The 20,441-nt window shown below is 40.4% G+C and overlaps 1 protein-coding gene and 1 pseudogene across 2 annotated transcripts in view; one reads left to right on the forward strand and one right to left on the reverse strand.

Moving 5' to 3' along the window:
• The window catches only part of camk2a (calcium/calmodulin-dependent protein kinase II alpha), a 60,178-nt gene extending 51,332 nt beyond the window's left edge, over positions 1-8,846 (forward strand). For both annotated transcript variants that reach the window (XM_059541745.1, XM_059541747.1), the window contains one exon: positions 6,737-8,846. The gene's annotated coding sequence lies outside the window, so the exon portion shown is untranslated. The remainder of the gene's footprint in view (positions 1-6,736) is intronic.
• Positions 8,847-12,245: 3,399 nt separating this feature from the next.
• Positions 12,246-19,325, reverse strand: LOC132130255 (steroid receptor RNA activator 1-like; annotated as a pseudogene).
• Positions 19,326-20,441: the final 1,116 nt, after the last annotated feature.

A 20,441-nucleotide genomic window follows, 5' to 3' on the forward strand; every position in this document is an offset into this window, starting at 1 on the left:
CCAGCAGATGGATCTCCTCGTGATGGAGTAGTCCAGTTTGGAGGGATATGGGGCCCACATTATGGCGCACGCACTTCCTGCTTAGCGGCCTGCCGGTGATTGTGTGGACCTGGTAGGCTGACGGCATGGCCGTGGTAGGGAGTTTGAGCTGACGCCAGAGGGCGCCGGAGATGAAGTTGCCGGCTGACCCAGAATCGAGGAGGGCGGAACTGGAAGAGACATGTCAGTGGCAGTAAGTGTCACAATAGTGGTGAGTGGTTTCATTTGGTATCTTGAAGGGAGAATGGCACTCACCATAGGACGAGGACGACGGACGGGGCACACTGCTATAGCATGCCCCGGGGCTGCACAGTAGAGGCACAGATTCTGGGCCAGCCGTCTCTGACGCTCCGCCATAGTGAGGCGGCGGTAGGAGTCGAGGATCATAGGCTCGCTGGCTGGTTCTGGGGGGCTGACGTTTTTCTGGTCGGCAGAGTGGTGTGGAGGAATGCAACTGGCCCTGGTGCTCTTCTAAGCACAACTGCATACGAGTGGCGAAGCGGATGGATAGCAGGATGAATCGCTCGAGTCCGATGGTATCCTCGTATGCAGCAAGATGCAACTGCACTCGGGGTTCCAATCCATGATGGTAGGTCGTCAGTAAAACCTGTTCGTTCCATCCACTGGAGGCCGCCAGAGTCCTAAACTGAAGGGCATATTCATTGATAGACATTTTTCCTTGTTTTAGATTATACAGCTTCTCTCCAATGGAAGAGTCCCAAGCTGGTCTGCCGAAAACTTCACGGAAATGGTCGATGAAGCTAGAATAAGACTGGATAACTGGGTTATTTTGAGTCCAGAGAGAATCTGCCCACAGTAGTGCTTTACCTTGCAGCTGGGAAATAATAAAGGCTACCTTTGAACGGTCAGTGGGGTACAAGTGGGGTTGCATCTCCAGGACCAGCGAACATTGAAGGAGGAATCTGCTGCATTCCTCCACCGAACCAGAGTAGTGCACTGGCCTGGCCATGGGACTGGCGTGAACGGCAGGTGAGGAAGTGATGACAGGGTCGGCGGAAGTGCTCGCTGGTGTAGGAGGTGCTGGTGTTGCCATGAGTGTTCGTCGGAGTGCATCAACCAGATCTTGAAAGGGGTCCGTGTGCCTGGCGGTGCTGGTCCGGTCATCTGTTACGGATCACTCGGGAAGCTGAGGAGTAACAGAATGAAGATGTTTATTGTACACAGACACAAGCAGAGGAGCAGGTAGTGATGAGTGACAAAGAGGATGGATCCGTGAAGGTAGGGTGAAGACTTCTTGGAGGGATGGTGAGCCACACACACGCACACTTGGGGAACTGGGTCTTCAGAGGGAATCGCTGGAGAGAGTAGAAGAGGAGTTAGTCCTTATAGTAAGCATACAGGAATTATCTTGTCGCGAACGTGACCGGACAATGTTTGAGTGCGTGTGTGTGGCTTTTATGGTGCTGCGGTGATAAGCTGGTGATGAAGATCAGGTGGATGTGATTTAGAACTCCGGTGAGGGTGTGCGTTGTGATTATGTGGAGGTGGAACCTGGCGTGTTTGTAACACATATAGTGTACATTATAGTTTCTCCTGTATGCCCCGCCTTCTGAAATGCGTTGATTTTTCCAAAGCTCACATTCTGAAAAAATATCGAGTTGTGCTCTGATTGGCCAGCTATTCAGTGCATTGTGATTGGCCAAATCCCTCAAATGTGTGACAGAAATGTTATGCCCCTTAACATACCATGATGCCATCTCCCAGGCCAGCAGCACGAGACTCAGTCCAGCTGCTCTGCTCATGCACATCCCATCATCGGTTCTCTATAAGCAGTTCAGTCATTGTACTGTTAGGAGTAACTAAATAACTCTGGATACTGGTTTATTTCACGTCAAGGGGAGTATAGGGCACATTTATAAACCAAATAAATTAATTTATGGATTAGTGCGTATTGGAGACGCAAACAGTTTAAAATGATTCATTTCAATTTGGTGAACTGGTTGGACCAGTTCACTAAGAAGACCCAGTTAAATAGAAAGATTCGTTCATGATCCAGACATCAGATGAGACAAAACCAATAAAACCCATTACAAATAAGGCATTTGTTGCATCCAGTGGGGACATAATCACTGATTATAATGACCTATACTGTGTTTTTAAGCGTTGCGTTGTGTATCACGCTGCATAAACAAAACCATGTCTGCATTTGTGATCTGAGAAACAACAAACAAGCCTTTTCTACTGCTCAAAACTTGCATTTGAATCATCATTGGCAAATTATTTAAATATAAATAATGTATTCAAAGGCTGGGAGTCAGAAGTGAAAGACTGTCCTTGCAATGTTTGAACTGCCCAACTTTTAGAAACAGCATTTGTGCTACAGACGCATTGCAGGCTACTAGTTCAGGAAACAGTCCTCATCCTCCATAACATGCTTAGCACACATCTGAATGTTTGGTTTGGACTTTTCTGGAACAGTGTTGAAATACAACTAAACCACTGATTTCTTGTCTTGTCCTCTTTTGGAAGGCCAAACAAGTAGTTTCGCTTTCACAACGAAACACAGAGACAACAGAGAGAATAAGTTGCCTTGTTTCTTTGTGTGAACATTTGGGCAGTGTTATGCAATTCTTCCCACATAGTGATGCAACCTTTGGCTAAAAGTATTCAAAATGAAAAAAGCCGACTATGCCACCTGGGTTAATTCTTCACCCAGTAAAATAGGCTAAAACCAAAAGAATAATTAAACCAAAAGAAATTACGATAATATGAAGGACCCTGCTGGTTCGGATGGGATTAAAGACAAAGACATCACTTTCCAAAAATAGTACAAATTTATTTTGCCAAAAAAGATTCTCTTAAAAAGGTTCTAAAATACCATTTACAGCTTACCAGTTATTTACCCACAATTGTTAAGAGACTAGATTAAATCCACTTTAACAGAAGGGACAAACCACACAGGAAATCAGTGCGTAATTCTTAAAGCAGTGATAAAACAAAAGGTGATAAACCAAAAAAACAAAGCAAAAATACACACAAATATACTCTCCCCTTCTGTTAAGTCTCGAAAATCACAGCTCAGATAATCACAGGTGGATATATTTATACAAATGGTAACATACACTTGTATAAACGTAAAGAAAGAAAAATACAAACAGCAAAAATGTAACAAGTAACTCAATTAATATTTAAAAAGCATCAGAGCGGCTTCACTGAGCAAAAATACAAAGCCTTTTAATTTAATACACTTGCACAAGAGACAAATATCCAAGTCCTTACTCAAATATATCATACAGAGCACTTGGGCAGAATAATCTTAAAAAAAAAAAACACTCAGTAACACAGCAGTTTACAACCGCGACGTCCGCACGGTCCAGACTGTAAACCAGCAATATAAACCAGGTTTATAAGACTACTGTAACTTTACATTACCTGCGTTCATTGCACACATCCCAGGGGAAAGCAACAGGAAAATATAAACCAACAAGACCTTTTCTGCCCACACAACACAGGAGAAGGATCAAATCGGCCCGCTTGAATACGTTCTTTATAAAGACACTAACACGCCGCAATAATTGCGTGGCACAGGTGTGCTCAATGTCAAGGCTCCACAGCAGTGGGTGTGTCTTCGCCTTAGAAATACACCCATTAAAATACCACCAAATAAACCCAAATGAATAATAACCAGTCACATTCTACCCCCTAGTTTTAAAATTCGTCGACCCAACGACATTAACTCCAAGGTCTAAAGAGAGTGGAAACACTGTAAGTTACAGTTAGCTGAGAGCTCACAATACCACCCCCCCATGCCCCATTGTCTCTGGCAAATTATGGACATTAGGATGGTAGCCTGCAGTTGTTCGGGTAGTCCAATATAATGGTGCTCTTACAGTAGGCACCATGTCCTCTGAGGCCACTGAAGGATCACTAGGATAGGAATCATGGACTAGAGGAGGCTCAAGATCAGGGACACTAGTAGGTGAGATGGAAATACCCTCAGGGGCTCGAGGAAGGGACGGAGCACAAGTAAGAGGCGGTGGTGAATGAACAATTGGTACTATAGCCGGAGGGGAATCTTCTTGCCCGGACACCAATAAACATATCGTCATCTGATAGATCTTCACTGGATTCCATGGAGGCTTGATCAGATTCCGAAAGGGAGTCAGAAGGCTCTTCCAAATTCTGCCCAGATGGTTGAGCTCTTAACTGAGTATGATGCACATGTCTAACTTTTTCCAAATCATCAATAGGGGCAATGGTGTACACAGACCCACCAGATGTAGGGGCTTGCAGCACTTTGTAAACCACAGAACTCCAGCAGTCTTGAATCTTTATCCGGGCTCACACACAAACATACCACAAATACTGTACTCTCCGATCATGATGCTCTTTTCTAGGGTCCGCTGCAGCCTTCATGTGACTTCTAGCTCCATCAAAGGCCACTTGAAGTCTAGCCTGATGGTCATAAATCCAGTCATGAATACTACCTTGAGTGGGAGCCATGATTCGACCCAAAAGAAAGTCAACAGGCAATTGTGGATCTTGCCCAAACATTAAGAAATAAGGAGACTGATTTGTGGACTGATGCGGTTTCCCCTTCTAGATGATCATAAAAAAGTGTACTTTATCAATAATGAATAAGTGTCGAACGCGCATACTAGTCTTTACTTCCTCTAACCAATCAGTCAAAGAAATCCCGGTGATGCCTCTAAAAACAGGGAATTTCCTCTCCCTAGGGACATAAATCAACCTTTCTGTTGACATTTAGACATTGGGCCCACATCTACCTCTCTATCATTAGAGTGTGCAACAACAGGACTTGCCTGAACTTCAAACCATTGGTGACGCGGGCGTTCGTTATCAGCCTTAAGTTGGGCCACCAAGTCTCGCAATTGCTGCATCTCCTCCATAGTGACAGTCTAAATAGAAAAAAGGAGAGGAAAGTACACAAAAACAAAAACTCTAGTTTCAAAATCAAAATACAAATTAGTGTCACACACCAAAAATTATATCACATCTCTGCTTTACACACCCAATGTACCCTGCTGACTGCACCATAATTGTAACCTTTGGCTAAAAGTATTAAAAATGAAGAAATCGACTACGCCACCTGGGTTATTTCTTCACCCAGGAAAATAGGTTAAACCCAAAAGAAGAATTAAACCAAAAGAAATTACAATAATATGAAGGACCCTGCTGGTTCGGATGGGATTAAAGACTTAAAAATTTAATTAGCCAAAAACGATTTACTCTTAAAAAGGTTCTAAAATACCATTTACAGCTTACCAGTTATTTACACACAATTGTTAAGAGACTAGATTAAATCCACTTTAATAGAATGTACAAACCACACAAAAATCAATTATCTCCTTTTTTATATCAATTATAAAGATGACGGACTGTCCTGTATTAGCATATTTCTGCCCTCAGTTAGTTGCACGCGGTCTGCCAATTTATCGTAAACTATGCAGGCATTTTATAAATAGATGTAAATGTGAACATAAGAGTCTTCATTTTTCCCGACATAGAGGCATAGCATGCAGTGGATTAGTTAAGATTTTTAATAGCAATGCACCACCGAATACACAAAAACCAGAAGAAGGGGGCGGAGTGAGCAGTAACTCATTATCATTTAAAGAGACATGCACCAAAACAGGTCGCTGTGAACAGAGCTGTTTTTGACAAGGTATAAAGGGTGTTGTTTTAAATAACTATTGAGGAATTTGAACTAAAGTATCTTGCAGACCCTAACGAATTATACCAACTTATGGAAAATGGGCATCTAATGTCCACTTTAAGCCATTTTAAGTGTTAATGGTTTTCTACGGGAGGAAACCACTTTACGACAGGCTTTGCGCATTGCATTCATATTCTGTTGTTCTGTGGCCACAGATTTGTGGGTCTTGTCTTTTTCTCCTACAGGTGACTTATAGTACTAAATTACTTTTAATCGTTTAATCGTTTAAACATTATTGTCTTCACCAAATCGATAATGTTGTAAAATGTTGAGAGATTAAAATAAAATAAATGTTAATTAATTAATTAAAATCACAATTGATGTGTTTGCAACCAGACCCTATAGGGATTTCTTGAAAATGACAGGGAAGTGTTTAATCAAGCATGGAGCTAAATGCTGCAGGACAATGACACTCCAGGACCAGAATTTTCTAACATGTTTGTGAATTATATTTGTAAAAAAAAATTCATTTTTAGGCCCCGTCCAAACGGAGACACGTTTAGCTGTATACACATAAATTTTGTATCAAATAGGTGTTTCGTCCACATGGATCCGGCGTTTTGGGAGAGTGAAACCGATATATTTTTTAAACCAGGATAAATCTGAAAACGCAGCCCATGAGTTTTTGTGTAGACAGCGAATCCGTATATTTTCTGAAACGATGGCGTCATCAGCCTATGTCTCCCCCCTAGTCAGACATTGAACAAACACTGAACGATTGTCTTTTTATTAACTAACATTAACACATATTAATAAATGTATTGTTCCATGTTCGTTTGTATACTGCATGCAAGTATAATGTGTATAATCCAAGCTTTCTCAGTTTTTAGTGCATCTCATGTATACTACATCATTTTGTATCGATTTCGTGATTTCGTCTGCACACAGATATTTCTTGAGACGAGGAGAAAAAAAGATTGGAAAGGGAAAGCTCTGGCTTTGTTTTGACTTGGTCTGTAACATTTTGCATTCTGAACTTGCTTTCTTTTTCTGTCTTAGTTGAAAATACCAGAGCTGCAGGATCACTGGCTTGAGGATGTACAAGCTCCCGGCTTCTCATCTCATTCCTCGAACTTCATTGGCCCTCTGCTTTACAGTGTCATCACATTCACATTAGCATTTATTCTCATTGCTCAGAACACTTCTTTATGGATAACTATGATGAAGCCACTTTGCTGTTGCAACCCTGCTGTGTGGAATGTAATTTTTTGTTTTGTTTTTTAGTATCTTGGTTATATTTACAAAATTACCCACCATGTTTTTAACCATAAGTGCTACATTTGCAGATATTTGACACAAATTAGACATTCGAGGCAACTACTACATTCCAAAAGAGATCCCGTTTCCTGTGTTTAATAAAAACCACAAGGATACCTAGATACATTTTTTCAACAGTTAGACATAGTCTTTCGAGCTCTCTCTTGCGCCTGTTTGAAATCTGATAGAAATGGATCTCTGTTATTTTAATGTCTACCACTAAACAGAAATATTGTTTATATATTTGAAATACTGTAGAACTGCTAGGTAAGAATACAGTAATGACGTTTCCTGTGAATGTCATCGGACAGATATCAACACAACTTGTCGTCCACTGCCCGATTTCCAGACAATCACCATTGAACATTTTCTACCGGGTTTAGAAAAAGCACATTGAACAAAAGTGAATTTCACTTAGCCCTTGAAATCAACGCTACATCGATGGCTCAAAACACACACACAATCTAATAAACCCACATAATCCGCACTGCAAGAACAGATGGATCAAGGGGGCTGAGCAACCCACTCAATGAACAGTTGCTTAAAGTTAAAGCTGGCGCTGCTGGTGGCTGTGGAAGAGTAAATGCATGCGAGAGCGTCTTTCTTTCTGCCGTACGGGGTTTTCAGATCCGGGTCTGGTGTGGTGTGCTCAGAGCACTTTGATAAAGTTCTTCCAGTAGAGCTGGTGTATTTGTTCTTCCTTTTGTATTTAGGATTCAGGGATTTTTTCTTTTTATTACAAAAGGAAGTCTCTGGAAGCAGCTCTTAAGGGTATGTTTGATGTCCGGGCTTATCTTCTATTCAAATTCAATGGAGGCATGTTTTGCTGGAGAAGGAGCTTTCAATAATCAGTGTTGATGTGTTTATCTACTGATGTCTTTTTAAAAAGCTCTATTTGCTTGATCAGTCTTACTGTGACGGTCAACAAATGTACATTCATAATTATTAACATGAACAAAATAATTCAAACGAGAAAGTGGACATTGCTGACTCTACATCGTGATGCTTAAAAATATTTGAACTTGTTGGTATTGTATTCCGACTATTGCTGGTGAATGTTTGTTATCTGCAGAGCTACTGCATCTCTGTATTATCTAAACATTTGTAAGGTATATTAAAATGTTTTTCGTATCTAATATGCACGGGTTAATAACGTGTGTTCAGATTTACTAAACCAGTTACATTTTTATTAGTAAAACTGTATGAGCTTAGTCAGATTTGTCAAATATTGCTTCTCGATTCTTAGTATTAATTTTGTAAAGCAGGAATGTTAATGTGATGGCTGTATGCACGAATTGTATGTTGATTCATTTTATCAAACATTTTGCCATGGCTGTATAAAAGCTGCTATTCATCCGGTTGGATCAACAGACAACAAACTGTAATCTTTACTATTCTTTTTTTGGTTATATCTAAACACTTTTAGGCTACTTGTGGCACATTTAACAAACATCCATTCTTAATATTGAATTATTATTCAATTCTCATTACAGATCCAAAGTTTTTCCTCTTCATTTTCACATTATTTAACTCTTTAGACATTTGAAATTGAAAGAAATAAAATGCATGTCTTCTAGTAACGTGGTTGATTGTAAACGGCTACTGAAAGAGAGTTGCTTTCTGGCCTCTTTGATGTTTTTGTCTTCTTTATGGTTTCAGCACAGTTTATGAAAGGCCTAACAGCATCTTTTCATAGTTTTTGACGTATATATATATACACTGTGTTTTGTTGAGGCATGCTGTTTTTATTGTTAAAAAGTGGGTGGGTATGATATTGTTTTCTGAGTATGTACTTTTTGCAGTTTGGCTCTAATGCAACCGGGCTTATAAATAAAAGTGCTTTGCAAAGTGTTGTAACTGTCATTGTGTATTTGTTGCAGATCATCTTTAAAATTCTCTGTTGGTGACACATTGTGAGAAGTGCGTGTTATCAAAGTCAGCATGAAACGGGGTTACACTAATGATGGGAGACACACAAAGATGTTTAATGTCAATGCAGTGAATGTAGGGTTCTATATTTTATTTAATTGAATATTTTGTATCTGTAGAGGATTTATGGTACTAAATTATATATATGGAATATATATAATCCATTTATTACCTGTAATCATGTTTTGAGCATAGACCTGAAAATGAAATTTCCAAATGAAACTGTTGAATGCTTTAAGTTCAGTCTCTTTTTGAAGAAGACACTTGACAGATTATTGCTGAAATGAGTTTGAAACATTTTTTATTAAATGTATATTTTCCAAAACATGTTTTATTCTAAAAACCATGTAAAAATCAAAACCATGATGTAAATCTAATCTAGTCTTGTTCCAAATTTGAGGTTGATCTAAAAAAAATAGCTTTCAGTAATATTGTTTGGGCGCAGTACCAAATGTTTAAAGTATAGTTTGAAAGTTAATTTCCTGTTTGCTTTCAATGTGTTCACATAGCAAGTGACAAAACCTTCGTACCACTCCGATGAAGTTAAAAATTCTTAAAGAAAAAATATATATGATCTCGTAGGCCTAATATTATCAAAAGACTGTAACACCTGAATGAAACAAAAACAATTTTCACAAAACTTCAGGTGCTGCGAGAAAAACGTGTTTCCAAACAGAGAGGAGTAGGCACTATTAGTGAGGTTAGCAGTGAAAATGATGCATTTCCATAGCCCTGAAATGTGGGATGCATTGTCTCATATTAGTGCTTAATGTCTGTATAAAGCTTAACCCTCTGGTGTTTTTTGGTATTATATATATATACATATATATATATATATATATATATATATATATATATATATATATATATATATTAGGGGTGTAACGGTACGTGTATTCGTACCGGACCGTTTCGGTACAGGGCTTTCGGTACGGTGCACGTGTATACCGAATAACCGAATGCAATATTTTGTGTGCGGAACATAGGTACATTTTCGTGTTTCCAAACAAACATATTAAGTGGAAGTCTCCGCGTTCAGCGCAAATCCCGCCCTGCAGCTGATTCTAAGGCCGGCGACACAATGCGTGGCGTGAGCGTGGCGTTTCTGCTGCATGTCAGTTGTGTGTCAGCTGCTTCACGTTTTCTGTGTCTTTACACACCAGAATCGTGCCTGATGCGGCGCTGGCGCGCTGCTGCTGCTGTAGATGACATAGAGGGAGACCGCCGACAGACCAGGATCTTGTCTTCACGACAACAACATCTATACTTCATGTTGAGCATAAATATAAAGATTACTGATAAAGGACACCGTCAACAGTATTGACGGCACACAGGTGCAATATGCCAGTGTGTCACCGGCCTAAGGTTTTCAAAAGGCATCACACGAGTTTGAACATCACTACAACTAGGAAAAAAACTATTGTAATTCAAACGCAGCTCCCGTCTGCATTTAAACAGACCTTTGCTCTTAATTCCGATCGGTCCAACACTATAACGAAATCTGAGCAGGTCTAAAAACTGAAACTGTTGATGCTGCACTTTGGAAAAGTTATATATATTTTTTTTTAAATATGAGCAGGCCTACAAGCTGGGATTGGTAATGCTGCACTGTAATCATAGTTGTTTATTTATATTTTTCATTAAATTTTATTATATGATATTGGTTTGAGACTGAGAGTATTTTATTTAGTGGAGAACTTTGCAGCAGTATTTTATTTCTTATTCTTTTTATATTTTATATATATTTTATTAAAAAGTATTTTAAAAAAGTGTAAAGAACTTGTTAAAAAAAGTTTATAGTAATAAACAACCTGCAGTTTAATGTTTGCATTTCTTTCCCTTACTGTACCGAAAATGAACCAAACCGTGACTTTAAAACCGAGGTACGTACCAAACCGTGATTTTTGCGTACCGTTACATATATATATATATATATATATATATATATATATATATATATACATTATATATTTATGTATATATATATAATATATATTATTATAATTATACTACATTTTAAAAAATAATACATTTTTAAAAAATGGATTTTTTTTTTATTATTTTCAGTGGTGAAAAAAATTATATATTTATATGAGCAACTGCTGCTCATCTGTGTGCTACAGTATAGCTCTCCTGACATACCTAGCTCTGAATATAGCTGTATATCGCACATTTGTACATGCAAAATGTGGTTTACTGTCTCTTTGTCTATTGGGTATTGTTTTTACATATTTATTTTTATTTTGTTATCCATGTCTTGTCACTTGTCAACCTCTCTGTGTACTGGGAGCTTCTGTCACCAAGCCAAAGTTATTGGGTGCTTCTCAATTCATATTTGTGCATCCTCGTTTCCTTTCCTCGCTTCCTTTCCTCGTGTCTTAGCTCCACCCTTTCATGATGCGAGGGAAGGACGCAAGGAAAAGACGTGAGGATGGAGGACTTGAATCAAGTGAAATGATTTATCCTCGCTCCCTTCAGCGTTACTTCAAAGTGTCATCAGCTGTAATTAAAGGGATCTGCCCTTATGTTGTTAAAGTTTATTAATTAAGACATTCATAATAAATATTAATAAAGCAAGATGCCCTGTTTGAAATATATGACATGCATGGTTTATTTGAAGTGAAAAGGTAAAATATAAATAAAAATTGTTACAACAGATGTGAAGGGGGAGGAGAATTTATACGTGCGTCACGTTAAGTCGATAAAATACTTCCGCATAGGATACACCTGTGTATCCTCGCTCATCTCTCCTCACGAAGCCTCCTCCCTCCTCGATCCTCGTCTCCTCGTGGTGCAATTAGGGAATTGAGATGTCCTTCAAGATGGCTGTGTTCGATCGGTTTCCGGAGCGAGGAGACGAGTAGGGATATTGAGAAGCACCCATTGTGTGTGTAAGCAAGCACACTTGGCAATAAAGCTCTTTCTGATTCTGATGTACCAATGCAGTTTAGGAACAGTGCCACCTACTGGTTAGGAAATAACTTTTTTTATATATATATATATATATATACATTACTATTGGTATTCTTTGTTTTAATATAATACCAAGAATTAAATACTTTTAGTAAAATGCATCATGAAATGCATTTACATCTAAGAAGGCTTTTGCTGTTTTGAGCTATGCAGGTTATAAAGGCTACAACAGTTTGAGGCTAGGTTTTTACAAACGTGTGTGTGTGTCTGTGTGTGTGTGTGAGTGATTGGCAGAAGTGTTGACAATCACACCCTTTTTAAAATTGTATTTTTATATACACTAGTAATACTTAATACTTACATTATTTTCAATTTATCATGAGGAAAAATAACGAAAAAAAGGGGAACATTAGAGGATGCAGATGAGAATGGGTGCATTTTTAAAGGTGGATTATTCAAAACTTAACATAAGTTAATAAATCAGTTTGGTAACTTATATAAAGCATCATGGGTTTTCAAAGGACTGGACATCACACAGTCCTCAGGAGCCTGGATGGGTGTTGATTTGTTCTGGGCTCAGGCTCCGAGCTTCAGCGATGAGCCGCTTGACTCCCACCATCCACTGACTTACTTCAGCAACATGATCCACCATCAGGCCTCGGTGGATTTCATCATCGGCATCCCAGTTTTTTCTTTTCAGGTCTGAAACAAAGCACAACTAGCTTGTTTTTCCTTCTTATGTCAACTTTGATCAAGACCACAGCAGTCTAAACAAATGAATGAGTTTCAGAAATCTCCTTAAACAGGGGCGAAATTAAAATTATGTATGTATACATTTATATGCTGATTAAGCACATCATCTGGAAAAAATCTAAATCTCATGCATGTCGTTACAAATAAAGTTCAGCCATGCATTTCTAATACTCAGATCTTTAAGAAGGCTATTTAAAGGTTTTGTAGGTGCAGGGTTTTTTTTTTTTTTTTTACATCCACGGAGTATCCAACTGCAGCATGGCTCTTGTGATTGAAGGACTGTCACGTACGGTGATACAAGAAGCACGGAAGAGATCCAAATGCAGGTAAAAGGTTTATTGAGGGGCAATCCAAAAAGCATAAACAGTCCAGGCAGGGTCAAAACCAGAAAATCCAAAAACATAAAAACAAAACAAGAACACACGGGAAGAGAAGACTCTGGGAGGTATCATTCATACGACAAGGACTCCGTGACAAAGACTCAGACAGACCGGGTATAAATACACAGAAGGGTAATGGGGAAACTGGAGACAGGTGGGGAACAATCAATTAACTAAAACAAGGAGGAAGGGGACCAAATAAGGGAACAGGAAGTGATAGTATGACAGACACCGTGGGAACGGAGGACACCTAGTGGACACCCAGGGAACACAACCCAGACACTGTGACAGAACCCCCCCTCTACGGAGCGGCTTCCAGACGCTCCACGATAGACAAAACAGAGACCAGGAGGGAGGTGGACAGGTGGAGGCTCAGGGGGAGGGACGGAGGGCCAGACTAACAGAGGGGAAGTGAAGACACAAAACAAAAAACAAACAACAACATGAAGCCCCCCCAGGGCGGAGCAGAAGACCACAATGTCCGTGTGGTCAGAGCGGAAGCCCCCAAGGGCGGAGCAGAGGACCACCACGTCCTCGTGGTCGACGTCAGAGTCCCCCAGGGCGGAGCAGATGACCACCACGCCCCTGTGGTCGATTGCCGGAGTCCAACAGGGCGGAGCAGAAGGCCACCCAGTGACTTGACCTGACTCTGAAAGTTCAACGGTGACCCGCCTTGTCTCTGGAAGGTCCCCGGTGACTAGCCCTGACTCTGGAAGGTCACCGGTGACTAGCCCTGACTCTGGAAGGTCAGCGGTGACTGGCCCTGACTCTGGAGTGTCATCGGTGACTGGCCCTGACTCTGGAGTGTCATCGGTGACTGGCCCTGACTCTGGATGGTCCACTGGAACCTGACTCGACTCTGGAGGGTCAGCTGGAACTAGCCCTGACTCTGGATGGTCAACGGTAACTAACCCTGACTCTGGAAGGTCGACGGTGACTAACCCTGACTCAGGAGGGTCCATGAACACCTGACTCGACTCAAGAGGGTCAACCGGGAACTGACTCAACTCTGGAAAGTCAATGGGCACCTGACTTGACTTTGGACTGCCTGTGGAGACGTGAGACGCCTCGGCTTCGGGCACCGCCTCCGGAACGACCTCGGGCACCGCCTCCGGAACGGCATCGGGCACCGCCTTGCCCTCCGGAACGGCATCGGGCACCGCCTCGGCCTCCGGAACGGCATCGGGCACCGGCTCGGCTTCCGGAACAGCAACTGACACTGCCTCGACATCGGGCACCACCTCGGCCTCCGGAACGGCCTCGGGCACCGCCTCGGGAATGTCCTCCTGGACGGCCAAGGTCCGCTCGGGAACGTCCTCCTGGATGGCAGCTGCCCGCTCGGGAACGTTCTCCGGGCTTTGAGGAACGGTAGACGCCTGTCTCCTCCTCCTCCGCCCTCTATGATGGCGAGTCGGTGGCACCTTGTCTGGAGACTCAGGCGTTGAGTCGGCCATCTTGTGCTGTGGCGCTGGGCTGGCGGACATCTTGTGCAGTGGCTCTGAGCTGGCGGCCATCTTGTGCGGTGGCGCTGGGCAGGCGGCCATTTTGTGCTGTGGCACTGGGCTGGCGGCCATTTTGTGCTATGGCGCTGGGTTGGCGGCCATCTTGTGCTGAGGCGCTGGCTCAGCAGCCATGACGTGAACCGTCTTGGGAATCTCTAGGATCTTTGATAGCCTCTCGAAGTAATCGAGAAAGGTGTCAGCGGCCATCTTGGGCGTTGGTGCTGAGCTGGCAGCCATCTTGCACTGTGGGGTGAAGCTGACGTCCATCTTGCTTCGTGGTGCGGGGTTGGTGGCCATGCACCGCAGCGGCACTGGGTTGGCGGCCATCATGGGCAGTGTCGCTGACTTTCCTCTTCCTCTTCTAATTGATTTAAACAATCAATTAACTAAAACAAGGAGGAAGGTGACCAAATAAGGGAACAGGAAGTGATAGTATGACAGACACCGTGGGAACGGAGGACACCTAGTGGACACCCAGGGAACACAACCCAGACACTGTGACAAGGACAGACAAGAGTTGATCAGAAATCGTGACGACAGGATTCTCTCGATTTCAGAAGGATAGAAAAGAATAGCTCATAGTTTAAACCAGGGAGATTTAAGTTCTGAAACATGCCATGTGTTTTTATTTTAGAGAACATTGTCATTTTCCATTTCATGACCCTTTAAAAATTTATTTTTCATTATGACAGAACCAATGTGTGAAAGTGAAAAAGACTCACTTTTGGACAATCGATGCATCCTGTGTTTGACCAAAGGAGACAATTTTCCACTTCTCCACATGTCCTCAAAAAGCTTCAGACATCTCTCCACATCATCACAAATTTGTTTCTAAAAAACAGTAACAACAGGAAAATGAATTTCCATTTCTCCACTCTAACAAGTAAAAATAAATTAAATGGCAAGAATTATTTTTTTTCTTGAATATCTATAAAATTCTTAATAGGGAATGGAACAAGTTGTGAGATTTTTTTTCCTTGGAAAAACTTTAAATATTTGTTGTATGTTTTGTGATCCATTAGTTCCATTAGGTGTTATTTTATTATGGAGATACTATTATGGTTTTTGAATTAATTTTATTTTTATATTTTTTGCTTGTTCATTTTAGTTAAAATCTTCTTGATCTACAGTAGTGTGTTTTTGTCATTTTTATTAGTTTTTGTTGTTTTTAAATACATATTATTTTATACAGACTTTTTTATTGTTTATTTTAGTTCATCAATTTAGATTAAATTAAAATGAGAAATGCATAGACTTCTAGTTGAAATAAATATTTTTTTTTTTTAATTATGGTTGCAGTTAAAGGTCCTGTTCTTCGTGATCCCATGTTTTAAACTTTAGTTAGTGTGTAATGTTGTTGCTTGAGTATAAATAATATCTGTAAAATTCTAAAGCTCAAAGTTCAATGTCAAGCGAGATATTTTATTTAACAGAATTCGCCTACAAAAAACGACCCGTTTGGACTACATCCCTCTAGTTCCTACAGTAATGACGTCACTAAAACAGTTTTTTGACTAACCTCCGCCCACATGAATACACAAAAAAGGGGGCGTGGTCTTGTTGCGCTCCGACGGAGAAGAGGAAGAGTTGCGTTTGCGTTTGTCGCCATGTCGTCGCAACGCTGTTATTTTCATCTCGGAGTCCAATCATCTTTGTTTGGCCTTCCCAGGGACGCTGTAATTAGAGATAAATGGTTACAATTTATGTTTAACTCGGTTCCCGAAAATTATAATCCACATGTAAAACTATGTGCAGCACATTTAGCTGAGGACAGCTTCCTCAATCTCAATCAGTTTAATGCCGGATTCGCACAAAGATTATTCTTGAAAGATGGAGCAGTTCCCTCTTTGTCTGGAGAAGGCGTTGTTTATGGACCATAACCGGTAAGTTTATTTTATTACTTAAGTTGGTGCATTTAACAGTTACTGTAACTTATTACACAAAGGGCAACGCTGTTTAGCTTTGTTAACTAGATGTTAGGGCTGTGCAAAAAAAACGAATGCGATTTTCATGCGCATCTCGTCAGTAAAAACACTCCTGTGATTATAAGTACATCTCCAGCATGTGCATTATTTTACTGTCTATGATTCAGATCAGGATTGCCAGGTTTTCAAAACAAGTCCTGCCAACTTGCTTCTCAAAACTAGCCCAATCTCGTTTCCAGGAGGTCAGCGCGTGCTAAGCTGGTGTCGAATCACAACACAGGAACCGCTGGCACAATCAGAACCCCTTACGTATTTCTGAAGGAGGGACTTTATAGAACAAGGAAGTCATCAGCCCGTTTTTATGACAGTGAAAACAGCGGTATACAGATAGGTGAATTGTGTGAAAAATACTGTTTTTTTACACGCGAAACATGAACACATGTTATATTGCACACTGTAAACACAATCAAAGCTTCAAAAAAGCACGAAAAACGGGACCTTTAAACTATAATAACCCTGGTGCCATTTATTCACAATAAAATAAAAAAGTTTTATATTGTAAAAAAAAAAATTATTTTGAAACTGTGCAAAACAATAAATATTTCCTAGCTGTTTAATGTCTTAATATATATTTTTTTCATTATGTGCGTTTCCCACTGGTTGAACCTTACAGGCTCTTGAACCTCAACCAGTTTCAACATTTCACCTTTGACCTTACCTTTACAGTAAGTCTGCATCCATTCAGTGCCCCATAGAGTGGTTCCTGCACATCTTCAATGGATGGCTCTGTCTCCATCTTTCCACCGGAGGGAGTTTCTGGACATCCGGAGGGTGGGGTGCTGCTGTCCATCGGAGGAGGAGTCGTTCCCCGGGCCGGCGTTAGCCTCGCCATTGCTGGGGACTGCATTTCTGATCCAAAATCGAACCATTTACAATTCATCTGGTGTTCAAATCAATTTGTGTTATAGTATGGTAAAATCGTAGATGAATTAAACTTAAAAACATTACATTTTTGCATCTATTTGTTCATCTTTAAATATGTTTACATTTAATATATTTAAATGTTTGCTTATATTCTTAACAGTAATGGCTAGAATAAAAAGCCCCCTAACTTCTCCAGAGCCCAAATGTCATATGCTTAAACATTTCAGCAAGAACAAATTTCCGCCACATTCATGTTTCTGAACTCGTCTAAAGCCGTCTGTTTGATTTGCACATATACGTGTGTTTTTGTAAATAACTACGTAGACATATTAAAAAAAAAAATTAAAACAACAAAAAATTACTAAAACTTTAATGAAAAAAGAAAATATAAAAATACAAACTAAATTAAAAAAAGGGTTTTGCAATACCAATAAACAGAGGTAATTGTTCGATAAATCAATAAAGGACAACTTAAAGGTCCCGTTCTTCATACTTTTTTGAAGCTTTGATTGTGTTTACAGTGTGCAATATAACATGTGTTCATGTTTCGCGTGTAAAAGAACACAGTATTTTTCACACAATCTGTATACCGCTGTTTTCACTGTCATAAAAACTGGCTGATGACTTCCTTGTTCTATAAATTCCCTCCTTCAGAAATACGTAACGAGTTCTGATTGTGCCAGCGGATCCTGTGTTGTGATTCGACACCAGCTTAGCGCGCGCTGCCCTCCTGGAAACGAGATTGGGCTAGTTTTGGACTAGTTTTGAGAAGCAAGTGGGCAGGATTTGTTTTGAAAAACTGGCAATCCTGATCTGAACGCACATGCTGGAGATGTACTTATAATCACAGGAGCGGTTTTACTGACGAGATACGCATGAAAATCGAATTCTATTTTTTTTTGCTCAGCCCTAACATCTAGTTCACAAAGCTAAACAGCATTGCCCTTTGTGTAATAATTTACAGAAACTGTTAAGCACACCAACTTAAATAATAAAATACACTTACCGGTTGTGGTCCATAAACAACGCCTTCTCCAAAGAGGGAACTGCTCCATCTTTCCAGAATAATCTTTGTGCGAATCCGGCATTAAACTGATTGAGATTGAGGAAGCTGTCCTCAGCAAAATGTGCTGCACATAGTTTTACATGTGGATTATTATTTTTGGGAACCGAGTTAAACATAAATTGTAACCATTTATCTCTAAGTACAGCGTCCCTGGGAAGGCCAGACAAAGATGATTGGACTCCGAGATGAAAATAACAGCGTTTCGACAACATGGCGACAAACAAAATCGCAGCTCTTCCTCTTCTCCGTCCGAGCGCAACAAGACCACGCCCCCTTTTTTTGTGTATTCATGTGTATGTGTATGTGGGCGGAGGTTAGTCCAAAAACTGTTTTAGTGACGTCATTACTGCAGGAACTAGAGGCAGTAGTCCAAACGGGTCGTTTTTTGTAGGCGAATTCTGTTAAATAAAATATTTAGCTTGGCATTGAACTTTGAGCTTTAGAATTTTACAGATATTATTTATACTCTAACAACAACATTACACACTAACTAAAGTTTAAAACATGGGATCACGAAGAACGGGACCTTTAAAATCGTCATGCAACCAACTTTAAAACTGAGATGCTTGAGCCTAAAGACTTTGATATGATTAACTGCACCTAACATGATTAATCATGAGTAACCAGAGAACTCTGTGATGAAACAGTTTCATTCAGTCTTTGAAAATACAGTCTATAAAGTCCAACAGTTGTGCAAAGATACAATCTGTCATTTGCTGCAGACATGTAAACAGGTGAATCAAGACAGACGATCACATTAACGGCAGGATGAGCCTGACCTGTGAACTGAGGCGCATGCACTCTCTTGTTGAAAATATTTCGCTTTAGTCCACCCGAGTCCTTCTGTAAGCCGTATGAAAACTGCGGCGGGTCGTTTCATCCGTACTCCTGATTACCTGCGCAGAAAGCAACACTTTGAGTGAGCGCGGATCCTTGCATACCGTATTTAACCATCTATGTTTTCTAAAGGTGCACAAGGTCATTTTAAGGTGTTTAGAGATTTTTTTTTCCCAAAACCGACAAGATATCTAAATTATTTCTCTTAATTTCTGCACATAAATACGCCCAGGCCCAAACACCAGGGGTCTCATTTATAAAACTCTCCATAGATTTCATCCTAAAATTTTAAGTAGGCACAAAAGCTAGATTTTGCATACGCCCAAAAGTTTTTAGATTTATAAAACCATGCGCACGCCAGAACCTGCACAAAAATCTCTATAAATCCCAGTCAGGGAAAGATTGTGCGTACGTGCATTTCCACCTCATCTCCTCCCCGAAATCACCATATATTATGGTGGCCGAGACAGCTCAACACGCTGCAACTTAAGAAAACACATGCAAATTGAAAAAACATCAGCAAGTGAAGAAAACATCTTCATCAGTTTGACAACACAAGTGTTGCAAATCATCACAACACATGCATATAACGAAATGCTCTGCAAATCATCACAACACTTGCATTCAACGAAATGCGCTGCAAATACTTCACAACACATGCATATAGCGAAACGCGCTGCAAATCAATCATCACAACACATGCATATAGCGAAACAAGCTGCAAATCAATCATCACAACACATGCATATAGCGAAACGAGCTGCAAATCCTTCACAACACATGCATACAACGAAACGCGCTGCAAAAACTTAACTCTTTACTTGAATTTGCTTGCAACAAAGAAGTCGTTCAAGTTACAATTTTATCCAGGCTTCCCGTGTTGTTGGATTATGCCACTATCTTACCAGTTATTCATTGATGTTTGTTGTGAGTTGAGAACCATAATGTTGTAAATAATCTTCAGTTTCTTGCACAGACTAATCGACTCTTACAGCTGATGACTTTGCAGTTTTTTTCACAAATGAGACTAGAATCATCAGTGACCAATTCGCCACACGTCAGACTGATGATAACTTCATAACGACTAATACACATTCTCTCTTCTCCTTCTCTCCACTCTCAGAGACAGACGTTTCCAAACATATCCTTTCCAATCATCCTACTACTTGTCCACTTGATCCTATCCCCACTCACCTCCTTCAGGCCATTTCTTCTTCA

This window comes from Carassius carassius, chromosome 47, assembly GCF_963082965.1.
Source record: "Carassius carassius chromosome 47, fCarCar2.1, whole genome shotgun sequence".
In the NCBI taxonomy this organism is placed as follows: domain Eukaryota; kingdom Metazoa; phylum Chordata; class Actinopteri; order Cypriniformes; family Cyprinidae; genus Carassius; species Carassius carassius.